The 20,181-nt window shown below is 39.6% G+C and overlaps 1 long non-coding RNA gene across 1 annotated transcript; it reads right to left on the reverse strand.

Moving 5' to 3' along the window:
- Positions 1-3,746: 3,746 nt before the first annotated feature.
- On the reverse strand, positions 3,747-12,275 carry LOC112662436 (uncharacterized). The gene is made up of 4 exons (XR_003138529.3): positions 12,173-12,275; positions 11,458-11,565; positions 7,440-7,666; positions 3,747-5,700 (listed from the first exon to the last, which is right to left on the reverse strand). It is a non-coding gene; the product is annotated as an uncharacterized LOC112662436 (long non-coding RNA).
- Between the last annotated feature and the right edge of the window lie 7,906 nt (positions 12,276-20,181).

Below are 20,181 nucleotides of genomic sequence, written 5' to 3' on the forward strand. Positions count from 1 at the left end.
GGAGAAAAAAGATAATAAATTCATGGGCAGAAGAAGGAAAGAGGGAGGGAAGAAAGAGCAAAAGAGTCTCGATAAAAAGAAGGGATAGAGTCTCGATAAAAAGAAGAATTTAAGAGGAAAGAGAAAATATCAGCATTCTCTTCTATAAATTAGGGACTATAAAGTTATTCCCCAGAGTTATTTTAAGTTGATATATACTAAGACATGTAAAAATCCAGCACACTGTAGGCACTTCATGTAAACCCACCCTCTTCCTTTCCAAAAATACACTTTTCCTTTTCACTTAACATCATCATCCCCCAATGAAAACTTAATTGCAATAGGCGTGATTAATAATAATAATAATAGTAATGGGTGCCTCAGAGAGCTGGCTCTACCATGAGCCAAGAAATTGGACTGAGGTCTTCACATTAATTATTTCTAGGACTAAAGGACATGACAAGTGAATACACTTAGCACAATACCTGGCACATAAAAACTGCTCAAAAATTTTTTTCTTCCAAGTATTTATTGATTTTCTTTTATTATTTCATTTATCTTTCTCTGGGCCTTTTCTGCCTTTTATTCAAGGCTTGAAAGTATTCCAAGCAGGCACCTGACCCCAGATATTTCTGCACCGCATTGTTTCTCTGTGTATTTGCATTCAATAGGGCCATTTGCTTGACTCTTCTGCCTCTCAGAACATCTCTTGGGCTCTGGGCAAAGGGACCAGACTTCTGGCCTCATGTTGACCACAGCTCCCAGGGAAAACAAATCATGTTTGCAGGTCACACTGCAAGTTAGCTTGGAAACCTGTGCATCGTAATTAGGGATTTTAACGTAGTGTTGACAGCAGTGCATGTTTCTCTCCTTATTTGCTTTCAAAGACTGTATATGTTCGTTTTCCCCTCAGCCAGTGTACCGTTGATTATTTAATTGAAAAAGATTGCTTGTTACATGATTTCCTTATATGTATTTCAATTATACTCATTGTAGGAATTTATTTGGGGCCCTTTGTTAAGGATTTTCAGGGCCACAGTTTCTCTGGTTGCCTCAGGTTGGTTTTTCGGCGTCCTCTGATGGGATTTTCTCAATTTTGTTAAGATGCATATTAATCTTATTTTGTCCTTTCAAGCGCAACCAATCAAGGGCCCAAAGTGGATGGGAATTGCCCATTCTTCCACTCCTAAAATTAAACCTTACCACCATTTTAAAAATATTGGCTGATATCTATCATGATTCTCCAAATGATGATATGCTCTGAAAAGCTGACATTTCTCTTGGTAATAATCATACCTAATTTTTGCAAATTCTGAATACCAAAAGTCTGGCACAGAATGAGGTAATAATTACATTGAATGGAACTGAAAACAATGAGAAGCCTCCCGGGCTCATTTTCCTTTGCTAGGTCTGTGTTATTTCAGACTGACTTGCTCCCAGGAAGATGAATGAAACTGACAATGCAAATGACAGGAAAGCTGATAACTGAATTCGAAATGTTCGTCTCTCCACAGTGATGTCAATTGAGGGAGCTATTAACACCTGAGAACACTGTATAAATAGCTCCTCAACTGGTGGCTCTAACAGAAGAGTCGAATGGGGTCAGGACCAATGGAATGGTTAAGAGAATATCTATGGCAGAAAATTCGTCTAAAGTAGCAAAAACTTTTATGGAAGGATTCTAAAAAGTGAAAAAAAAATGCTGAAATTTGTTTGTGAGGTTGTTTAACTGTTTTCACTGTATGGTGGGGTTAATCTTCCACGATTTATCTCTGGACTTGAACTTTAGGTAGCCCTGGCTCTTATGATTTTGAAATTAAAAAAAAAAACATAAAATATATCATACTCATATATTATATTCAATATATATAAAGCTTATATAAACTACTCAAAAGCAATTGCACATCTATAACATTTTTAGTATTACTAAAGTCTATATTTCAATTTTGCTAATTTACATCTCTGTTTTCCTTCTTTATTCTTGGAATATACTCTCACTACAGATTACATTTCTTGTCTGGATGTCAAATAGAATGCTCCTCATAGTATTTTCTTTCCTGTATTTATACTGTTGCTCTTGTGATTATTGTAATTTAGTAAGATTGAGTTTGGGTATATCCTAAAAATTTATAGCAAATTAGAAATTTGCCGGTTTTCCTCACAAAGTTAAACTAATGTTAACTTTTATAATGCATCTATTATCATTCACCTTTTAGTTACGCATTGGCGTTTTTTGTGTGAATTTGTATATTTGTTAAAAATAGAAATAAAAAAAGTTCATGGTCAAGAATTCTCTGGTTGTGTTTTTAAGCTGTTGAACAGAGCTTGAGCCATCTATTACCCTGTTGTGGATACTGAAAGACCAACCTGTCTATAGCTTGACTTCTAGAGAGCAGAGGTACCTTTTGAGAGCTCTGAGCTTGGTCTTACCACATGAGGACTTTCTTGGTTGGATGGAGATTTTTGAACTGCTTTGCTTTGAAATGCTTGTATTTAGACCAAATTTCCATCTAGTATGTAAATGGATGCTTTGGGGCCAGACTTCGTTCTTAATAAGAACTTCTGAAGTCTCTTCTGAGTTTTTGATGTCCCCGAACCAATTAAACAAGAATTTGTTGTGTGACAACAGCACTGGCAGGGGTAGCTATGGGGTAGGGGGCTAACAGTGTACGTGTGCACCGTGTCTGTAGAACCAATATGCACTAATGCATAGTTCCAATAGTAAAATTAATTAAGTCTGTAATGAATTATACTGTAGATAAGACCAAAGTTGATTCAAAATGGAAAACTGCCCATATGAAACAGTCTAGAAAGCAGAACTATATTTACATCAACAACCGAAAGAATCCACATCCACATGTACCATTTTCTTGTACACAAAAATCTAAGTATTATAAAAATTTTGTAAATAATGTTTTTAACAGGGTATTAAATCCCATCTTTAATATTCTGACAGGACTGTTAACATTTGGTAAAATGAACCTCACAGATTAGCATTCTGATTTATAACTCCCTGGACTCTTGCAGCTTTTAATAATATCTTCATCTAAATGAGATGAAATAAATAAATGGAACACTGGTTAAAAGAAAATCTCTTCTCATTCACAAGTAAGGATCCAATGCATAACGATGAAAAGACACTCTAGGTCAGAAAACTAAAAACAACAACAACAAAAACCCTTAAATTATAAGACCATCAAAGTGAATCGTTCCAAAGGCAATAAGGTCTTATGGATAAGAATCTTAGAGTAGTAAACAGGAATTCTGGATTTAATTCCTCGTTCTGCTGCTGAGGTTGTAACCATCATGCTACTAGTCATTTAATCATTCAGTGCACTCTAAGTGAACACCACCGACAGGAAGAGTCATATAACTTAGGGAATATGTTGGTGAACTCTGGAGCCAAGCTCTGTTTGAATTCTAGCTCTGCTCCCCATTGCTATGTGCCTTTATGAAAGTCACTTAACCCCAGATGGCTTAGATATCCTTATCTGGGGACAATGAAGGTATCTTATACACTTATTGTACTTATTAAATGAGTTAGAGCCCATCAAGGACAGTGGTTGGCATACTTTATATATTATATGCATCTCTGCTCTTTTTAATATAGAACAAATTGAAGAAACATTTATTTACAACTCAGAGTAGGAGAGATAAGACATGCACAGGTGTGAAATAGAAATAATTCTGTATTGATTAGGATGCATACAACTACTGCCTTTGTGCGTCCATCAACCAATACACTTTATCTGAACACTACAAGTTTAATGCAGCCCATTCCATACAAAGAGGGTTCAGTCTTTTGTCTGATGTGCACTTCAGTTCCTCAGGTAGGCCCTGCTGCAGGTTTGACCAATAAGTATATTTTATTCCATTAGCTATAACATTTCTCCAGGATAAATATGTGGAAAACTGTGTATCTAATGAGATAAAATATTGGCATTTTCACTGATTTTATTAGATTGGAGATGCTTTTGATCTGTATGTATCCTTCATTTTAAGTATGAAGTGAGCCTAGAGGTGCCAAGAAGCACAGGGCAGAAACAGTTTGCATGAGAATGAAGTAAACCAAAAGAAAATCATGTCTAGAGACGGAGGAGACAGAGATTGTCCTCACGACATCAGTTGAGTTCCCAGAGGCAGCAGTACCTGTAGTGAACACGTGTCTGGGATTTTAACCTGCATGAGTCAATGTTTCTACAAGTGTGAGTCTTGTGTCTTCCATTTGCTGACGAGAGTTCCTCTTAATGCATGGGAGTTCAGAACTGTCCTAAGAGATGTCCAAACAGCATGTTCGTGATGCTCTAAACACTACCGTGTTGCTTTATCGAGGGGCGCTGAGGCTGAATGACATTAAGACTTTGAAATCCCTAGGTTTTAAAAATCTTGTTACCTGTAAAATCTTTACATGTGGCAACAGAAAAATTATGTTTTGGTCTTTGCTTTTCAATCTACCTTTGGAGGGCCCATATTTATCTCAAAGCTTTCTCTATCAGGCCATGTCGCAGAGTCTTCCCCAAAGGAAAGGCTAGGATGTCATTCCCTCTTTGGGCCTCTTACGCACTCTGTTCATAAAGCCCTGACCAAGTTTCCACCTAATTTTATGTTTTTACACACGTGTGTGCCCAGTGAGAGTGTGAGCCTCTTTAGAGTACAGGAAACAGAATGTTCATCCTTGCAAACTTTGCACCAATCCCAATACTTGAACATGGCAGCCCTAAGTTTGTTAAATTCCAGGATCAGGCAACAAAAACTGAACAATGGTGCAGTAGTGTCCATCATTAAATGGTATTACTGTTACTTAGACAAAAGCACATCAGAGATTTTTAGGGCTGCCATCACGGAGTGCCGCTGTCTGAATGCGCTTGATCTCAGTCAAAAGGCGGAGAAGGGATACAGTCTGAGTAATTTAAACAAAAATTGATTTCCTTAGATTGATTGATTGATTTCCTTAGAGTCTAAGATCAGGATTGGTTTCTTCTGAAGACCCTCTCCTTGACTTGCAAATGATTCTTTTCTTTATGTCTTCAAATGTTCTTTCCTCCGTGTGTACGTATGTCTGTGTCAAATCTCTAGTCCTGTTGGATTAGGGCCCATCCTAAAGTCCTCATTTTAACTCCATTATCTCTTCAAAGATCTTATCTCCAAATATGTTTACATTCTGAGGTACTGGGGATTAGGGATTCCACATAGGATTTTTTTGGAAACACAATTCAACCCATAACATCACAAAAGTGTGCAAAATAATATTTTACTTTGGATTGAGTTCTAATTCTAAATTGAACAGAATGAAAGTGGGGCCATTTGAGTGGCTTGTCCTCTTTCTATTCATCCTCAGCTTGAAGGTGTTCATTTCACCTCAGACTACTTCATAGTGGCTTTCTTCAGGTCTCTCCCACATCCTAGCCTTTCATCTTTCCCCTCTGCTTGGGCAATTTCTTAAACCTTTGTGATTTCCTCCCCTTTCCCTCATCACCCTTTCCTTCCATCTCCCTTTAGGGAGCTGCCTTTCCTCCTCTGCCTCAGGTAGAATAGTCCACCGCTCATCTCCATCCGGTATTACTCTTTAGAGAGCCCTATTCTGAGACGAGGTAGGGGAAGAGATGGTAAGCTTTGAATCTGTAAACGTAAGAGAGGAAGGGGAAATCTGTTCAAGGTTCAAGGTCCCAGAATGTGCTGTTTACAAGGCAATCAGTGGATCCACCATCTTCGATATAGTCCCTGAAAAAAAAAAAAAAAGTTTCTGTCTCTGTTGGTTTTCCTCTACATTTCCCAAAGCCCCCTTGCCTTATTCTAGCAAAGTCCAAGGCAGAGGTGTGGTGAATGAAGAGAATTCATCTCACCACCAGCAAATGAAAATAAATTTTGGATTTTCAATTAGTGACTGGTCTTGAGGAGTACAAATATTGTGTCCTAGATAAGAAATATCACTGGCCCATTTAGGGCCCAACTGATGTCAATTCTCCCTCATGGCATCACCTGGTGTTTTAAGCTGCTGGCTTGAGCTCCACAGGAAGGAGCAGGACTTTCTAGCATTGAAAGAAATCTATGCAAGGATGCAGATCCAGTTATTCAGTAAGACTGTACTTATGAGTATTAGATAAAACAAAAATTCAGCCACAAAAGATTACAAGCTCTTACTTTGAAAATGCTTTGCTAATAATAAACGTCTTATATGAAGGTGCCCTGACTCCATTCTAGTAGGAACACATAAAAACATGTATTATAAGGAAGGTACAATTGAGGATATCACCTTTTTTATGGAGCAGTTTACCCGTCAACTCTTATGACCCACCACGCACACTCACTATTTGGAGAAATGCACGCCATTAGTTACCGCGATAAAGGTTGTACGCAGCTCAGTGAATAACGCTCACCATGACAGAAATCTTATTCAGACTGGAGGACAGTTGAATCAGCAACGTAAAAATTGATAGACAAGGGCAGCACATTTTCTGAAGAATCCTAGAGATTCGTGAGGGTATTGATAACGCTTCAGGACTGAAACAATTCATAAATGGGATTCTGTGCATAGGTCATGATTCAGAAGAGTTTAAGATTTTTTTCTCTTGGGGGTTGGGTTCTTTTTAAGTTATTATCTCTTGCTTTCATGTAGCAGTAATGACGGTGACATTAACAATAAGAAGAATTGTTGACATTCATTGAGTGTTCACCAGGTGGTAGGCACGTCGCTCAGCCCTCTTCAGGCATTTCTTTATTCCAAGCTCGCAACAGCCCTACAGATTAAGTACTTCAATCACACTCATTTTATGGATAAAGAAACTGAACGGAAGAGTATCAAGGTGAAATAATCCACCCAAGGTCATATAGGTAAGAACCTGCAAAGCTTTGTTTCTTAGTCACTCATTCTGACTCCAGAGCTGGCACTCTTAATACTTACCTAGGAATTTTTAGGTCAATTAAAAAAACTCCAAACAAACAAACAAACAAACAAACAAAACCCACCACCACCACCAACAAAAAACCCAACAAGAAAACCCCCCACTTAGTACAATGTTAAGTCCACTTACGCAGCCAGCAGTAAACAGGTGCTAGAGGAGACCTTTTGACTTTCCCATATTCTTTTAAATTCAGATTTGCTCAGAGTGGAAATTATTATGTACTCCTTAGTCTGCAGGGCATGGCCCCCGTTAATAACTGGTTTCTTTCAATATGCTTGAGGGTTTGAAGTACCTGGACTCCACTCAAACCATTAATAGCCTCTAACTACAATAAACCCTGGTGAGCTATGATTAACCTTTTCATTACAGTTTCAGATTTGGGATAAAAGAGCAACTGCAGGAAAGCCATTGAGCGCAGTAGTCAGTTATGCCGACAGGAAAGATTCGGCAACTTTCAGAACAAATTCTTTCTCAAGTGGTCATTTTTTTTTGGCCCCCGCCCTAAAGATCATGTGAAGTCCTGCGTGCCTTCAGTGGTTCTGCACTTAGTTATTTTACCTGCACCAAGGTGAGTGGAAGAAGCCGGCTCCTCCTTTTCTTTCCACCAGCCCATCCGTTCTCAGTAAGGATTCTTTTTGGAACTCATGTGCCACTGCTTCAGCAGATGGATAGATGTGTGCCTTGGTATCTGTCCGTCCCGGAACAGGGAACTACAAGCCTGGTTCTCTGCAGGAAAATGAGCAATATACCTGCAGGTGCTCTCTGCATTTATCTCTTTCCTGTTCCTAGGAAAACACATGTTTGTGTAAAGTCACTGGGAAGAATTAAATCTCTTTAAGACACTTTAAAATTCAATATAAAGGGAGAGAGGAAGAGTAAGTGAGCCTACAGGTGCATGAACCGTAGTTTGTCCCTGATGGGAGTAGTGGGAAAAAAAAGTCAGGGACTAAAAGTCAAGAAATTATATGGTTTTGCTGACAACTCTACGTGATTCTTTATTTGGTTTTTCTCTCTAGGTGTTTTTATATGTTTCTCTTTTGTTTCTAGTTGCTTTCTGCTTTTTAGTTTTGCAAAGGACTGAATGTGCACCACCCCTACCCCCACAAGTCTCCAAATTCGTAGGTTGAAACTCTGTTTGGTATGGGGAGTTTGGAGACTGTGGGAGGGAACTAGGCCATGAGGGTAGAGTCCCCATCAATGGCTTTGGTGCCCTTATAAAAGAGACTCCTTTGGGTTCTCTTGCCCCTTCTGCCCTGAGAAGACACAGCAAAAACATGGCCATCTGTGACCCAGCAAGTGTGGCTCTCACCAGACACCAAATCTGCTGGCACTTGACCCTGGACTCGACACAGTCAAGAACTGTCAGAAATACTGTTCACTATGTACAAGCCACCCAGTCCATGGTATTCTGTGACAGTGGCCCCAACTGCCTGTGACAAATGGAAACAAGGGGGAAATGCAAGAAAACGGGATTCTCTTTATGTCTGAAACCAACCTCATTCCCGTCATTGTCTTGAGCGTGTGGCATTGGCACGAGCCCCTTGATGCTTTATGGCCTCACCTTCAGTCGACCATAGAGAGCATTTTCCTTCCTCTCCTGGATTTGCCTTCTGGTTTCAGTATTTCAGCTCTGGGGGGCCAAGGCTAAGGGAATCACCCAAAGATATCAAGCTACCCCGTCTTACTGCTCGAATTGGACTTGAAGCTTTTGGAGAGCCAAACAACAGAAATCGGATTTTGTGTCCATTCGAAATGGGCTTCCTTCAGTTGTAACAGCAAGTGATTCAGAAGCCTAAATTCTGAACGCCTTTTTGTTTAAGCAGCCCCGTTGTTAAAATTCCTTCCTAAAAGCAACCAATTCTGCTGACGCTGGGATTGTCAGATCTGTGGATATTACCGGCTCTTTTCTTTTGAGCTGTTCAAGGCAAATGGCCAGCTCTTGGAGTTCATCTGGTCTTCATCCAGCAACTTGGGAGTCAAACAGGCAGTGACAGCGCACTGTGCCTCATCAGTAGAAAGAGGTTTGTGGCGGTCTGAGCTAAGTGGCTATGATTTATTGCGAAGACTGGGAACTCCTGGGTTGCTGAAGCCACTATATTTCTTTTTATAGCATCTAAGGAGGCTTTGCCGGCACAATTTCTCCCCCTGCTCATGGATTGACAGATAATACATTTTTTTATATATTTCTGCAGACATAGGAACTTGAAAGCTACACCACAGCAAGGGCACGTGTCAAGTAGCACACAGACTACAGGAGAGTCGGTGGGAAGGGGGTGAGGAAAAGTTTCTCATATTCAAGTAACATCCTCGGTAAAATACCACCCACGGATCTTAGCGTTGGCCCTGAAAGCTGGCCGTCGGATTTCTCCTCTCCTACAAGACATCTGATTTGCTTCTGTGATGCGTAAAAGGTCTGGCTCTAGGCTTATGTCTCAAGGCCATTTCCATGGTGCTTGAATGCATCTCTACTGCTGTCCAGGCACTCCAGGGTTCATAAAATAATATTATATGCACCAAAGTGAAGAGCTGAGAAGACATCAGACAACATTTTAAGAAATAGTTCATCCTTCACGGTGGCGTCTAACCAGATATTAATTGTCCTGCAGGAAAGAACAAAGCTGTTCCTAAGTCAAAATATTGAATCTCATGCTGGGTTATAACGTTATGCATTATTTATCTAAGTGGTGTCTAGAAATGAAATAATCATTTGTAGGGTTCCATCACCGCCGCAAACAGCCAAGCGGTTCTGACTCATTCCTCTGACTCATCAGCCCCATACTGTTCCCTTTGGATAAATTAGGCAGAGTGGCAGGATATTGACCATCAACACAATTTTATGGGGTTAACTTTCCAATTAGTGTTAGATGAAATTTCTGATTTTTGAAATGAGTCTCTTGTGATCTAACCAACGAACCATTCTGCCTTAATGAATTCACCACAAATATATTTGAAAAGAATTGCAAAATAGTTTACAATACTACATAATAAGGCCTTGTGGAAACCTTTGGCTTAATATTTATGATTTCAAGTTTCCAGGGATAATTAAATGCTACTGTTTCTTCAGTCGCACATACAAGCTAAGTAGGTTTTGCTGCCACTTTTGATACATGATTAAAAGTTCATGATGTAGTGGTTGTCGAGATTTTTCTGGACGTAGGAAGTATCCCTAAGGGAAGATGCTGATTCGTTTATTTATTTATTTTTCAATCCTCTTTGGTTAGGGCTGTGCTTGTAATTCCTGAATTACACCAGTGTGGCTTTCACATTAATACACGTAGTGTTACGCATGCTTACCAGGACGCAATTGTCCTCACTTAAAAAATGTAAGATTTGGGGATCCCTGGGTGGCGCAGGGGTTTAGCACCTGCCTTTGGCCCAGGGCGCGATCCTGGTGACCTGGGATCGAATCCCACGTCGGGCTCCCGGAGCATGGAGCCTGCTTCTCCCTCTGCCTATGTCTCTGCCTCTCTCTCTCTCTCTCTCTCTGTGACTATCATAAATAAATTTAAAAAAATTTTTAAAAATGTGAGATTTTATTATAGAATGTTGTAAGTATGTATTGGATGCAGAGGAGCTCATCCGGAATGGCAGTCTTGATTTTAAAACAAAATTCAGAGTACAGTGAAGAGAAAAATGAAGAAGGATGCCAATGATCTATCCATCCTCAAGCTGCTCTTTTTTGAAAGGATCCTGATGAAACTGAACATGATTCCATTTCATCCTTAAGATCATCCTATCCTCCTACCTCATCCTATTATCCTACCTCATAATCCCTCCAGTTGAAATAAATAAGTAGGTCAAACCTTTGTCCAGGGAAGGAAAACTCACACATTCAGCTTCTTTTTTCTTCTTTCATTTATTTTTCTTTTTTCTTTTTTTTAAGCTAAAATTTTTTTTCTTTTTCTTTTTAAAGCATGACGTGTTATTAGCACCTTAACATGTTTCCTTCCTGGTCTCAGTTTGCATATATGGAAAAATAATCTCATTTCAGGCCATTAGTTTATTGCAGTCATTCAGCAGGTGTTTACCGTGGCGGAGGCAGTACGCAGACACTTGTGATCTATCAGTAAGAGAGACAAAAGCTCCGTCCGATAGAGCTTGTATGCCTCGGCTTTACCTTGAGTCAGACCAGGATGGAGAATCAAGACAAGACAAAAATCTAACCCATCACCAAACTTCCATCAGATGAGCAAAAGGCCACTTCAACATCGCACCAGCCAATATTTGGGAAACTCATGGGAGTTTAGCATCACACACACGTGTACACGCAGCATACAACTGGGCATATGTAAAATACATGTATGTGAATATTTATTGTTTTATATAACTCTATATGCTTGTTTATTTCAAGGCTATAGTTGTCTTTTAATATACATATTTTACATTAATAAAAACATTATGTAGAGCAAAAAGGATTATCAAGATATTGATATCCTATTAGGCAAATTTCGCTTGCGGGTTAATACTTATTTAAACATACACAATACAATTAGTAAAAGATTATCTGAAAAAGATCAATACCCCCGCTGCTCCTGGGATCTGATAAAATTTGATGTGATCTTGCTGATTGACTTACATATTCGATTCCTGTTTTCTCATCAGTGGCTTTAAGCTCGTTGCCTTAAATGCTGTACAAATGCAAATGCTGTACAATGCTATCCATTTTTCCTATGGAATCATAAATCTGTAAATAGAAAATACAAGATACTAAAACTGAATCATTTCTTTTTTAGAATTATGAATACAATCTCTGTATGCTGAGGGTAATTAAGCCCTGGGCACGTGTCAGCAGTTATCCTTGGCTGCAGAAGCCATTTGCAGTTTTTCTCTGTAAGGCCCATATAATTTCTCTTTATATCCGGGAAGTAAAAGCTTCATGGAATTAGGTGAAACTGAGATACTTAGCAAAAACTTATTTTCAGGTAGAGGAATTTGCTGCTCTGTGGCCTTCCCCATGTTCATTAGATCAAGTATCTGTGGAGGATACACAAGCTACTTTGTGAAAAATCTACTTCATGGGTCACCTGGATTCATTGGTAACTGGGAATGTAGGACTCATGTTAATGTTGGGCCCAGTTCTAAATCCTGAAGGGTGGGTGGTTGGGTGAATCACGAATGAGGCTTGAGATGGAGAGGACCATGTTTCGATAAGAAGGCTTTTTTTTTTTTTCCCCCCCACAAAATACAGATTTTGATGAGAAACCATAGGATTTTCTAACACGAACTCCATGATTCACTGTCTAGGTGATCTTCAGCAAGTCACTGAATCCCTCTGAACCTTATTTCCTTACTAGTAAAATGTGGCTAAGAATCCCAGCCTTGAGGAGTTGTTGCGAAGACTTGTCCAGAACTCAGTACAGTGCCAGGCAACCCCTGAGACTACTGTGAGGTCACGTGTCCTCGAGGTTCCTTGAGGGTTATAATCTTCCTCCTCTAAGGGAAACAGGGGAGGGGGGTTGCTGGTGCCGTTGGTAGAAATGCGGATGACCCAGTTGCCAGGGCAGCTAAAGAATAAGAGAATAAAAGACATTTGCTTTATTATACATTATTTTTGGGATTTGTGGCATCAGGCACTCACCCTTAGGACGTAGGACTTGGATTTGCGATTGGACGTGTCCCAATTTTTTAGAATAACAGCATCCTTTAAACCCAGCTAACCTAGAAAATGCCTGAATCAGCCTCAGATTCAAAACCAAGTACCTAATTTTTAAATACACTAAGAAATCTGAGCTCACACTCTATATTAGGTTTCTGTTTTGTGTAACAATTCACTGCAGGCTTAGAGGCTTCAAATAATAAACATTTAATATCCCAGAGTTTCTACGGGGTAGGAGTCTGAGCATCACTTGGCTGACTCCTGTGCTCTGTGTCTCACGAAGCTGATTCCTATGTCAGTCAGGCTGAGGTCTTCTCTGAAGTTTGAGCCCTCTTCCAACTTCGTGTGATTGTTGGCAGGAATTCGTTCCTTACGGTCGTGACTCAGCTCCCCAGATCCCAGAGGCGCCCCCTTCCATGGGAGATCGATGATATGGTTACCTGCTTCTCCCCGGAGGCCAGCAGAACTCAGATATTTTACCTTCTTTAAAAATCTCACTCCAGTCTCTAAAATTCATTGACTAGGTGGTACTCCTAGATATTAAGCTCATTTCTTGACTTAGCCAAGAAAAAATTATTCCTGGAACACCTGTTTGATGATTCTTGTTTCTGTGCATAATGAAGCTACCCATTAAAATTTTATTTCTGCTAAATAAGGGTTATTCTATGAAAAAATAAAAAATAAAAATAAAAAAATAAAAAACCTCACCCGATGGAGACCCACCCAGATAATCTCACTTTGGATAACTCAAAGTCAGCAGATTCCAAACCTTAATGATATTTGCAAAATCCCTTTAGCCGATTTGAATTTCAGATAAACAACATAGTGTGTTTTTCTCTTTTTTCTGAGTCTGTCTTGTCCTCTTAATAAACATCCGCTCCACGTCCTCTCAAGGAACACTCTGCTTCCTTTCTAGATAACCTCCAGTCCCTTAACTTCTCCCTATTTTTCTACTTCATGGATCAAAACAGATCTAAGTCTGGAGCAAATCTAGGAGTTTTGTTTAGCAGACTAGTTCTTCCTGCCTTCCTTCCCTCATTTCCTCCTTCTCACCTCCCCTCACCCCTTTCTGAATTTCTTCCTCCATTTCTTTCTTTTCTCATGTGGTAAGGGCCTACTCTCTCTGGCCGCCATCAGCCTTGCTTGCTATGGTTTTGTATTTGTTCCTAATTGCTGTTTCTTCCATTCCTCCAACCTAGAAGGCATTTGTGTTGTGACCCCCGTGTTAGCTCACTGGCCGTGTCTCGATTTCACCTGCCTCTCCATACAGACAGGACCACCTGGTTGGCCGTGGTGACATCAACGGTCCCTCAGACCTCGAGCCCCTTCTTCTCTTTGGTGCTCCTTGGTGCCCGTCTCTGCTTTCCAGTGCCCCAGTCTCTATCATCTGCCAGGGACAGAGTTACCTAACTCTCCGCGTGGGTTCAGCGCCTCTGTAACTCTCCAGCCTAAGCATCGCTGCCAGGGAGGGGAAGCGTCTTGTTGGGCTAGCACGTGCACCAACCAACTTAACCATTTTAATTTTTCCTATTTCTCTCTCCCCTAAAAAAGTCCAACCCCAATAATCTTGATTTACCCATTTCCAGCTTTAAAATCAAATTTCTTTCTTTCCCTATCTCCCCTCTCTCCTTCCTGTGAGGGAGAAGATTGTGCATCCTCACCTCCAAGGCTGCTTCTCTGCCTGAACTCTCTTATTGCTCTAATACGTTTGGAGGATCAGAGTACATGCCTTTCAGGTCCCGCCTTTCAAGTAGCTGACTCGAATAAAAATTCTACTGATGGAGCTTAATTGGTCTTAACTTCAGGTTTTGGTCTGACGATTTTTCTATTGATCTGGTAGTAGAAGTTCTCTGTAGCTTATGCCTCCACAATTTCCTTCCAAACCTCCATCCAGTTGGGTAATTGCTGCTTGATCACATCCAGTGAGCCTGTGTCTTTTATATGTCTCCTCTCCTGGTTTGTAATCAATTCTAAGAAAGGATACCCTCTTATTTATGTTTTTATTCCCATTACAAAATATTTAATTAATGCTTGGATTTAATGAGTGCTGAAAACATAAATACCAAGTTGTTTTAAATATTTACACTAAAATGCATTATTTTTTTCATGTTTGTGAGTTTGATTTAGAGTATTGGTGGTGGTGTCTGTGTTGCTTGTGATGACCTGATAGATCGAAAGAGATCCCGGTTGGGGAACCTCTATATGTAATAAAAGTATTTTATTTTATTTTATTTATTTATTTTTTAATATTTTATTTTTTTAAACAACTTTCTTGAGATATAATTCAGCCATGTAACACGTACAACTCAATGATCGGTATATTCGCAACGTTGTGAACCCACACGACGTCAGTGTTAGAGTTTCTTCATTGCTCCACGATGAAATCCTGTACTTATTAGCAGCCAGCACCCATCCTCTTCTGACCCTGCCCACTCCCCTGCCCTAGGCAACCACGAATCTACCTTCTGTCTCTCTAGACTTGCCTTTTCTCGCATATCATATGCAGCACTTACAATATGTGGGTTTCATGATGGGCTTCTTTCACGGAGCATGGTTTTCGTATATTAGAATTTCATTCCTTTTTATGAATAATGTTGTAATTAACTAGTTACTAATTAGAAATAATTCTTTTTTTTTTTAGAAATAATTCTAAAATAATAATAATCAGTAACATTGGTTGGTGACCTCATGGGCCATGCCATGCTCTCGGAGAGAGAGGTCGGTGACCTATATAGCACAGGGGCCTAGTCCAGCCCACCAGAGGTTTTTGTGCACCCCAGGAGATAAGGATGCTTTTACATTTTTAAATTGCTGAAAAGAATCAAAACAAGATGAATATTTTGTGTCTAATGGTTCCGATTTAGGTGTCCAATAATAGATTGAACTTTATCAGTAAAGTATTTGTGATTTTTCTTCCCTCTCTTTTTCTATGAGTATTTACATAAAATCCTCAAGTTAGCCTCTGGACCTACAACCCTCAAACATTTACCCTCTAGCCCTTTACAGGAAAACTTTGCTGGCCTCCCGCTCTGCTTGCTAGCCATTCTAAAAGAGGCCAACTCAGTGGCCCATACTGGTATCGTTAGTGTGCAGCCGGGCTGGAATTCAACTCAGGGTGAGAGATCCGAAATTTTTTCTTTGGACCTTACTTCTCACTGTAAGCGATCAGGGTTTTTACTGTCCTCATGTACGAACATGCATCCGAACATGCATCATCTTTTCAGAAAACACGTATCTCTAGTTTCTCACATATCTGCAGGGACATTGTCCAAAGGAGCGGCTGCCACTTTCCGGTGGCTTTTATCTTTTGAATGAATCATGGATGTGTTGTGCCACACTTGCCATCTCCCACCCTCTGCTCCCGCTCCTGGCCGGGAGGTGGGCTGGAAGGGGAAGTGCTGAGCTGGAGGGTTGGCACAGCTGTCTCAGCAGCTTCGCCTCCCTGATGCTGTGGTTTCACACCAGTGCGTCCCAGCACTTCTTAATTGTCAGCTATAAAGTTCTGCAGCTGTCTCTGTCCAATTTGTCTACATTCTCACAAACGCCTGGGGATGTTGATTGGTGTGACACCAAGACACAGTTTTTACTCAACCCCATCACCGTTCCTTTTCAGCTAGAGGTAGGAAAAGGGTTCTCACTCGTTCTGGTTTCCAGGAGCTTCTGTTTCTCTTTAAGGACAACATTTCAAAGTTTGGGTTTGATCAGGACCCTTCTGGCCTTATGTTTAACTATAGACATGGAGATTTATTGAGAAATGGATTTAAAAATCCCAAATCTGTCCCACAGAGTTTCGACTATTTCCAAATATGTCACATTTGCTAATGATACCCGAAGAATTGCTTAAAATAGGTAGACTGCACATAGATGATGGTGTTGGTTTTTAACAAGGGCTTGTGAGGGTAATGGTTTGATAACTAATGCATTCAAAAGACGATCTTTAGGGACCCTTGGGGGGCTCAGTGGTTGAACATCTGCTTTTGGCTCAGGGCGTGATCCTGGGGTCCCGGGATTGAGTCCCACGTCGGGCTCCCTGCATGGAGCCTGCTTCTCCCTCTGCCTATGTCTCTGCCTCTCTCTGTGTCTCTCATGAATAGTACATAAAATCTTAGAAAAAAGAAAACAACGAAAGATCTTTAATGAATGAGCAAACATGAATTAAAGAAAAATATTCAACTACGAGAAAATTTTATTTCCAAAGATTTCTAATTTTTGGTCACTTGAACGACTATATTCTTTCATAAATACCAATTAGTTTTATGGGATCTCCAAAGAAAGTAGATTTAAAGCTTGTGTGTGAAAAACACATCATTTCAAATAGCTATTGACATAAAACATGGGTTCATAGGAAATGAGTATGTCCTAATTCCTATCATGTTCCCACAAGCATTCCTATAGTCTGATATTATTTGTCAAGGTTGAATATTCAGGTTTCAATCTTAAGTTTCTTTCCACTAAAAAATCAACTTTTTTTTTTTTTTTCTTTTAAGAAGAGGCATATGTCCTACCACTCCTTTGCAGGGAAAGGTGATTCTGGTGCAGTGTTGTTTAAGGTATGGCGTTATTCAAATATAAGTGACCTCTCCATCAGAAGTGTCCTCCTCCGGACGGGAGCTCCAGCCTCCTGGTCATGGAAGGAATAAGCCATGGTGTTCACAGCCTAGGGAATACAGTCCATGATACTAGGTTGTATGGTGACGGGTGGTAACCACACTCGCTGTGAGCACAGATTCACGCACAGGGAAGTTGAATCACTACGTTGTTCACTTGAAAATAATGAAACAGTAAGTGTCAATTATGCACAAATAAAAAAATAGTTCTTTAAAAAGTCAAAGAGTAGATTGGTGGCTGTCAGGTGCTAAAGGATGGGGGAAGTGAGGAGGTGCTCAGCATAGGGTCCAAACTTCCAGTTTTAAGGTAAACAAGTTCCGAGGGCCTAACGTACAACTCTAGGTGCCAGGATCGTACGGTGTACTCGGAAGTTGCTATGTCGATCTTGAACGTTCTTATAGCCATACAAAAGGAAATTAACTGAGGTGATAGATGCGTTACATAACCTCCCTGTGGTGATCGTTTTGCAATACATGCAGGGATGGAATCACATTGTACATCCTACACTCACACAGTATCCTATGTCAATGTTTCCATAAAGCTGGAAAAGAAAAGAAAAAGAAAGTTCCCCCTTTCATAGCTGTTTCCTCAAAGGATTCAGGATGAGGACAGACCATCTTTTTCAGGAGTGCCTCACAAGACTGTCATGCTGCACCAAATATCATAGAATATCTGAGGACGTATTGCTCCAGTGGAACCCCTTGCCTGCATATTTCAACTTAGTTACCGATCTATAGAAGAGAATCTCAAGTTGATATAGGAAATATGGTTAAAATATTTTATTTTTTCATAAATATTTTATGAAATGTATCTCGAAGCCCTCTTGAAGGGCTTTTATTTATTTGACAACATGATCTCCTTAGACTGTTTTGGGATGATGCTGTTTTCTTCAGTTGGCTTCGCTTGCGTTGATGGTCCCTTACCCTCTTCTCTCCCCTGCCATGGGCACCACGTCGACTGGCCCTCACCCTTCCTCCTTGGGGTTGATGGAAACACTCCTCGAAAACTATCATGGCTCAACGTTTGGCTTTCATAACTTTGAGAAATAAGATCTCATTCTTATTTTAATTTTTATTTTAAAATCACCAGTCATGTTAATTAATTAATTATTTATTTATTTATTTATTTATTTTACTAATTGTGTCCTGTACATTTTGGAATGATTAACATGTGTGTACTTCACATTCTCTCTCACTATATGATGCATATGTCACATGTTAACTTGTTTAATCCTTTAAACTTTCCAGTGAGGTACTCTTATTAACCCTGTTTTACATATAACAGAAAGGTGTTAAAAGAATTTCTATTGGACCCCAGAGTCTCTGTTCTCAACTATCACACCGTGCTGTTCAGATAACCTCCTGGTGATGTGACTTTTCAAATCTTCTAGATTCTTTTTTTTCACCAGGAGAGGTTAGGTACTCCTTCAGGACCCCACATAGGTTGGATTTCTAATTTTTCTTATGGATGTTGTCTTCTCACTCTGAAAGAGGATGGAGATGTAGAATAAGAATGGAAGAGATTTGGTTTTCCTCTTCTTTTTACATCTCCACGTGATTCCTGTGGTTACCTGCAGTTTCAAGAAGAGATTCCATCCCGTATTTGTGTCTGCTTATATTAACTGAAGAATTTTGAGACTCATTTTCTTGGATATTAACATTGATCACTCCTGCCTCTCTTGTTCCTGACTTTGTTATCGCTTTCGTATAGCTTTCCTGTACCAGCATTTCTACTAATAAAATGCCATTGTAGACATTTTGGGGGTGTGCTATGCAAGTCTTAGAGTTTAAGAATGTGTGAATTGACTCTCATGCACTGAGGCAGTATGGCTAATGAACAGAATTGTTACAAAAAACTATTGAAATATAAATGACAAAATGCTGTATATATTTAATGTAGAACATGGTGAGTTTGGTGAGAAGTATACGCCTGTGAAATCATCATTATAATCTGTGCTGTAAACACAGCCATTACCTCCAAAAGTTTCCTCCTGTCCTTATTATTAATATCATTTTGTAATAAGGACATTTATCATAACATTTACACCCTTAGAAAATTATGAAAAACACAATACAGGACTGAAGAGAGCTCCTGTCTGAGAATCGTGAAAACCGGGTGCTGGCTCTCTTTCCACAAGCATCCATTTAAGAATATATATTTGGGAGCTTCATCTTTGCCAGATATGATTTTAAACCATATCTGTATATTTCATTATTCAATACCCAAGCCAACCCAACAATGAAGACAGTATAATTGTCACCAAATTGTGGATTAAGAACCTGAGACCCAGAGATGAAAAGTGATTCACTTAAATTTACACAAGTAACAGATGATGTTACTTGTTTTGCCGATTCATTTTTATCTATAGATCTAGTTCTTCATTGGTAAAATTGATGAGTTTCAGCAAATGATTTCTAAAGTCTCTCCTGCTTCTCAAATTCATTGATGTCCTCCTCTAGCAACTTTATTTCAATGTTAGGAAAATGACCTATTTCATCTCTATTCCTTTACAAATCTGTTTTCTTTCTCTGATTTTTTTTTTCTCTTCTGAGGCTATTTAGAAATAAACTGTGCAATTTCTTCTTTGGAGTTGCCTAATTTTATAAACAGATCCCTGAAGTCAGCGAGTCCTTAAGTGAAATTAACATTTTAATTTTCTTTCTGCAGTGCCCAGCACCAAATATAGCAGAGGATCCATAGTAGGTTCACCTGAAATGTTGAATTTTGAATGTGCATGCATGTATATTATTTGGATCTTGCTTTGCTCCCTGGATTACAAACTCACTGAACACTCTATGCCGACATTTGAGTTGGGAAAGGGGCAACAATTAGATCTAATTTGCCAAAAGTTAATTTTGAACTACTAGACTGCAGCCCATTTTTCATCTTGAGTCTCAGCTCCAAAAAGAAACAGCATGCAGTGTTTTCTCTGTATTTCAGCATTTTGTATACCCAGAGCATTTGGGAGTCTTGCTGCCTTTATTCACTTCTGCAGATGGAGACATTAATCTCCTCTGAGCTCATGACCGGTTAACTTCCCACATTGCGAATATTTTACCATTTGTCCCAAGGTTTATATGGGAGCAGAGAATGGGC

This window comes from Canis lupus, chromosome 13 (assembly GCF_003254725.2).
Source record: "Canis lupus dingo isolate Sandy chromosome 13, ASM325472v2, whole genome shotgun sequence".
NCBI classification, from domain to species: domain Eukaryota; kingdom Metazoa; phylum Chordata; class Mammalia; order Carnivora; family Canidae; genus Canis; species Canis lupus.